At 52.3% G+C, this 6000-nt stretch overlaps 1 protein-coding gene across 1 annotated transcript in view; it reads right to left on the minus strand.

Moving 5' to 3' along the window:
• The window catches only part of SLC6A4 (solute carrier family 6 member 4), a 34373-nt gene extending 33173 nt beyond the window's left edge, over positions 1–1200 (minus strand). The window contains exon 1 of the mRNA XM_063295823.1: positions 849–1200. The gene's annotated coding sequence lies outside the window, so the exon portion shown is untranslated. The remainder of the gene's footprint in view (positions 1–848) is intronic.
• Between the last annotated feature and the right edge of the window lie 4800 nt (positions 1201–6000).

Here is a 6000-nt window from a genome sequence, read left to right on the forward strand (position 1 = left end):
AAGCCTTGGGGGCAAAGAAGACTGGCTCTTCCTTAGCTATAAATGCCTCATTGGCACCCTACAAATCGAGAGTAACAAACTGGAAACTTTCTCCTGTCCTGTCTTTACACACCCACCGCTTTCTTCAGCATCCCAAATCCTATTTCTCCCTTGAAAAATATTAAGTTAATCCTCCTTTGTTTCCACTCAAATGTTTGGGTGGAAGGTCTTCGATCAGCTGGGTGGAAAATTCACCCTCACCTCTTGGGGTGGCAGAGGCCGAGGCAAAAATACTCTGAAATAACCAGACGACCTTTTCGGCAACGAAACTGATGCCCCTCGCTCTTTTAATCTAGCCATTCACTGCCCAAGAGAAGGGTGATCCTGCCACAACGCGCGCACAAACCTCTGCGCCGCCCGCTTAAAACAAAGGCGCTTTCCATTCCCAGAGGACGGAGCTAGATCAGTTGTTGCACCCGCTTGTCAAAAATTGCCCAAACACGTCCTCGTCATCCACCCCGAGAACCGAAGCGGGGAACGTGCGGGGACTGAAAAAGAAAGGAGGACGGGGCACTCCTTGGCGGTTCAAAGCCCAACTTCAAAAAACTGCAAGGCGCCTTTTACGCTTGTGCGTTGCGAGAGAATCCGCTTCCCGCTGCACAGCCGGAGACCCCCGGAATCCCACCCCCTGGCGCCGCACAGACGTCGCCCACTTGTGCCCAGCCTTCAGTCTGGCAAAGCAGCTGGCCGGGGGAAGGAAACCCTCGGCGCGGTGTGGGAAGCCTTCCCCGACCACCAGGTTCTCACCCGGGATAGTAAGAACGGTTGTAAAAAAGGAGAAGGGCGAAGACCCCCGCGCAAGGCGGTACCTGGTTAGGAAGGGCTGCTCTGCAGAGTCCGCTGAGTCCGCTTCACCCAAACCTGGGCATTTCGGGCAGAATCAGAGAAAGGGCCGCTTGGCACCGGAGGGAAGGGCTCCGTGCCCGCTCCTCACACGGTCCGGCTCTCGAAAGCCCTGCAAGAATTTTTACATTCTTTTTTCCTTCCTTCCTTCCTTCCTTCCTTCCTTCCTTCCTTCCTTCCTTCCTTCCTTCCTTCCCTCCTTCCTTCCTTCCCTTCCTTCTTTCTGCCTCCTCTCCCGCGCTCTCGCTCTCTTTCATAAGGTCATCTAAACTTTCTGCCTCGCCAGGAATCGCAGTCGCAACCCTCCTCCTAGAGGTGACTCCATTGAACGAGCTTCCAGCTCGCTAAACGGCCGGGAGGGATGGATCAGGTTGCAGGGGGTGGGCTGGGCTGGCCTTGCGGGGGGGTCAGGGGGCAAGCGGGCCCTCGGGGATCGGAGCCGCTGCGGAGACGCCAGCCGTCGAAGGGAAGCGGGGGGGACCCACCTTGGGCTGGGGCTGGCCAGAGCGGAGAAATTGGTCGCCGGGCTTTTTTTCAGGAGCTCTGCATGTCCGCCGCCACTCCACGACACGTGCCCACCGACAGCCTCTCCCTCTTGCTTTAGGACGCATAAACCTGGGAGGAAAAATACGAGTTTCCAGACAGAGACCGGATTCCAGAAGGAGGCTGGGAGGGCCCTTTTCCTACACCCAAAATGCATTCAAAGGCAGAAGCTTTTGCAAACAGCAGCTACTTCCTCAGATGCAGAGAGGCCAGAAGGGTGCAGGATTTATATTATATTTGGTTATGTTGTTCACTGTTGTCCCTTTGGGACAAGGGTTCATGATGGTTTTGCAAAAATCAGGAGGAGTCTGGCGGTGGCACCTTTTTATTAAAAGGCAAGCTTTCCGGAGTTGCAAATCCATTGAAGGAGTTAGATCAGTGTTTCTCAACCTTGGCAAGTTTAAGATGTGTGACTTCAACTCCCAGAATTCCCCAGCCAGCAGGGCTGGCTGGGGAATTCTGGGAGTTGAAGTCACACATCTTAAACTTGCCAAGGTTGAGAAACACTGGGTTAGACTGACAAAGGATTTAAATTATATTTTGGTATGAAGTTGCTGTTACAGTCTTTTGAAGTGAGGCAGCTCTACTAAATCAAAGCATTAATAATAATATATTTTATGATTCTGCTTTGTTCACTTTATTGGGATCCATTAGGGCTCCTGAGGCTTTGGCGAAAAATCTGGAGAAATTTTGGAGCCCCCTTTCCACACACACACACACACTCGTGTTTTTAAAAGGCATCAGCTTCTGCAAGCTGCCATGTCTGCCCTTTAACAGCCCTGGGGATTGAAGAAGGGGCTACCAGACTCCAGGTTTGTGGCTACAGTAGACCCTCTTCCGGTGGGGCCTGAGCAGAAACTGCCCCTGGACAGACGGACAGGGCAGTGACCCCCAGCCTCCCTCCCCTCCCTGCAAGTGAGCGGAAAGGAAAGCTGAGTTGCACACCCCTGGAGGGTGGGCTTGCTGCAGAGAAGCGATTCCCGCCCCCCCTGCCCGTTCCCAGTGATAAAAGGGGGACAAGAATGGCTGGGCTGTTGAGAGAATGCAGGGGGCCTCTTGTGGAAGGGGGGTCTCTGACGCCCACCCACCCCAGCCCCTGCACCCTCCTGCCTTCTGACCGTTCCTGGAGAGGCCTGGCAAGGAGGTGGCGCTTTTCAAAAGAAAGAGAAGGGAAGGGGCACCCAGAGGAAGGTCAACGCAGGGGAGGGGAGGAGGGAGAACCCTCCCCAGCCGTCCCCCCTGTTCTTGAGCTCCATCAGCTGGAGCCTCTTTCACTGCCCCCTCCCAGAGAGAGAGCCACTGCTGCCCCCTGAAGGCCACAGTTGGTACTGCACAGCTGGCAGAGCAGGCTAATGAGGACTGGGGGGTGCAAAGTGGCTGGGGGGGCTGGCCTGGGGAGCTGCATCAAAGGGGAGGAGATCTTTCCTACTGAGCCCACTGGGTGGCTTTGGGCTGGACCCCCCCCCCAGCCCCAGAGTGGTCCAGCGGAACAGGAGCAGGGAACCCCGCGTTTAAGCCCGCCCCAGCCACAGAAGCCCCCCCCCCCCGATTTTGGGCCGTCCTTCTCTTTCAGCCCTAGACTGGGAGGTCAGAATCAGCTGTCCACCAGCCTGCATTGGATCGGCATGGTACATCTGTGACCTTCAGCGAGGAGGTCTGCTTCCTGCTGTGGGTTGAGTCTGTATCACCACCACCGCCGTCATTATCATTATCTCATCAACATACCCACTTCTTCTACTTGGGGAGGGGGGTTCTAAACCAGCTCCTTCTAGATTCCTGCTCTTGATGCTGGAGCAAAGAAAAATAAGAATGCCTGAAAGGCTTGCAAATCAAAGCAGACGCAGGGAAGCAGTAAAAAATGCCAAGGTTATAAAACCATTTATTCTGCCTGGCCTCTCATGCAGGGGTCCCAAGCAGTCGATGCAGCCCCCACAACCCTGCAAGGTAGGGGGGGCTGAGAGAGAGAGATCAGCCCAGAGTCCCCTGTCCTTGGCTGAGGGTGGACCAGAACTCAGGCCTCCCTGTTCCTCATTCAGTGCCTTCAGCGAACAGGCCCCAAATAATGGGGGCTTTAGAGATCCCAAAAGGAAGAGGCAGCTAAGAGGGTGGGGGATGATCCTGTTCTCCCTGAGTGACTTAGACTGCAATACTGAGTGGTGTGGGATCCTCACTTTGGGTGGGGGCTTATAAAACTTTTGGCTTTGGCTTCCAAGGACAGAATGATGGCTAGTAACTCGGAGACCTTTGAAAGGGAGATGCTGAGTGGCTGTGATCTATGATCCTGAATACCAGCTTGCCCCTCAATGCTGGTTGGTGGGGGGCACATGCGGTTGGGTGGACATCTTTGGACTTGGGATGCCCCCACCACCACCACGCACTGAGAGGCAAAATCCATGGGGGGGGGGGGAATACTTTTTGACTTCATTTTTAATGCCCTGAAACAAATCTAAGCTGGTTTGGAAGTGATCCAAGTTTGCACTGAGTTGCACACTTTTGCCCCTGCAAAAATGCCCCATAGCGAATATTTATTTGATGTAATCTTATTTATACACCGCCCATCTCACTCTGTAAGCGACTCTGGGCTTATGTCTGCCAGCGTTCACTGGGGCTGCAGACAAGATGAAAGGAGAGTGCAAAGCTGGTGAAACCAGAAAGGCTGAACTTGAGTTGGGGGAGATGTGGGGCACGCACCTCCCCACTTCCCTCTTCATTGGGCTGAGCTCCAGCATGGAAGATCCCATCTCTTGCTTTTGGAGGAAAATGCCCGCCTCTGCCCTAGAGGGCACAGGGGAAGAGGCCGGGGGCCCCTGGAGATCCAGCCAACTGCCTTTGGACCTGTTTCTTGACCCTCTGCCAGAATGGTGGGAAAGAGGGTGGAGGGAAGGTCAGGAGGATCAGCTTCCCATCACGAGACAGATGATCATGCTTGAGGTGCCAAGGTTGAGAAACACTGCCCTAAAGCTTTCGTGACTATATAGGTATTGGTAATCAGGCACATGTGGCGTATGCACCATGGCCAGGGTTATGCTCACCTTCACACTTACAACTTGCTAAACCCACAGCCTCTTTGATAAGGAAGAGGGCATCAGACGCAGACCACTTTTGCACAAGCATGGGTAGGCCAGTGTTCTCAAACCTGGCCACTTTAAGATGCGTGGACTTCTACTCCCAAATTTCCAGCCATCTTAGTTGAAGTCTATGCATCTTAAAGTGGCCAGGTTTGAGAGAAACACTGAGTTAGGCCATTGGCATTCTCTATTTTTATCATTTATAGTTTTTGTTAGGTTGTTTAGCATGGTATTGTTTTTTATTTGGTTTTACACCTAAGGTAAGCCCCCAGGAGCCTCTGGATTGCAGTGGGGCAGAAATGTGGTCAATGAATAATAAATAAAATCATGATTCCCTTGGATGGCTGTTATGCCAAACGGCATCACAGGTACCCAGGGAATGTACAGAATCACTGGTTTGGCCATTTCTTTGTGCAAAGTGATCAAACCCATCCTACCTTGGTTCCCCCCCCCCACCCCCGATTATTTCTGTACTGCCCACCCCTCCAGTTTGCACCAAGTTTGCACATTCAAGGACTTTTGCTACAGCAGCTCGTTCAACACAGGAGGATGTGGAAGGCAAAAGGCACTCATCTGGATACTCCCTAACTTTTCCCGCAGGGCAAATGACTCAATAGATAAAACAGGAATGTCAAACTGACCAGTTTTTCTCCAGGTTAATCAAAGCAGACAGCTTTCACTGGTGGTATGTGTGTGTGTGTGTGTGCGTGTGTGGAGAAAGCTGGGATTTATGGACCCAACCTAGGAGTTGGCTGGAATAAAAATTATAAAATCTGCCTAGTTTGGCTGTTCAGGATGGCTTTGTTTAGATAGTCCAGAAATTTTACTTAAGTGTTTCTGAGCTGCCTTTCACTGGTTGGCTCCCTCGAGGGCAGTCTTTCTCAACCTCAGCCGCTTTAAGCCGTGGGGACTTCAACTCCCAGAATTCCCCAGCCAGCTATGCTGGGAGTTGAAGTCCCCATGGCTTAAAGTGGCTGAGGTTGAGAAACACCGCTCTAGGATTTCACTTCCAACGTTACTTATTTTCCACCCTATCTTTAGGGCTCAAGGCAAGGTATCTAGCATGTGCTCATTTCCCCAACAACCACCCTGTGAGGTAGGTTGGGCTGGGCCCCAAGTTACCAAGGAGCTTCTGTGTTGGGGTTGGGGTGACAAAAACGGGGTCAGCTTGGTTACAGCCAAACCACTTCACCACACCACCACCCTCACTTCCCAATCTCCATCTTTTTTGGGTGGTCTCTGCAAGCAGGATTTCTGGAACATTTATTTTCTTGGACACCCATTGCTGAACAGAGGGGCCTTCTTTAGAAAGTTTTCTGCCAACCAGGTACAGAACTTGCCCAGTTACAGCCCCCTCCTCATTCACTCACCCTCCCTTCTTAATTTGGGTGCAAGGGTCTCAGGGAAAAAAATCCAATCCAATCCAATCCAATCCAATTCGCAGATTTCTAGGATTTCTTCCTCTGCAAGCAAATTGTCGCTAAGATCAATTCAGGACACCAAAAAG

This window comes from Candoia aspera, chromosome 1 (genome assembly GCF_035149785.1).
Source record: "Candoia aspera isolate rCanAsp1 chromosome 1, rCanAsp1.hap2, whole genome shotgun sequence".
Lineage (NCBI taxonomy): Eukaryota > Metazoa > Chordata > Lepidosauria > Squamata > Boidae > Candoia > Candoia aspera.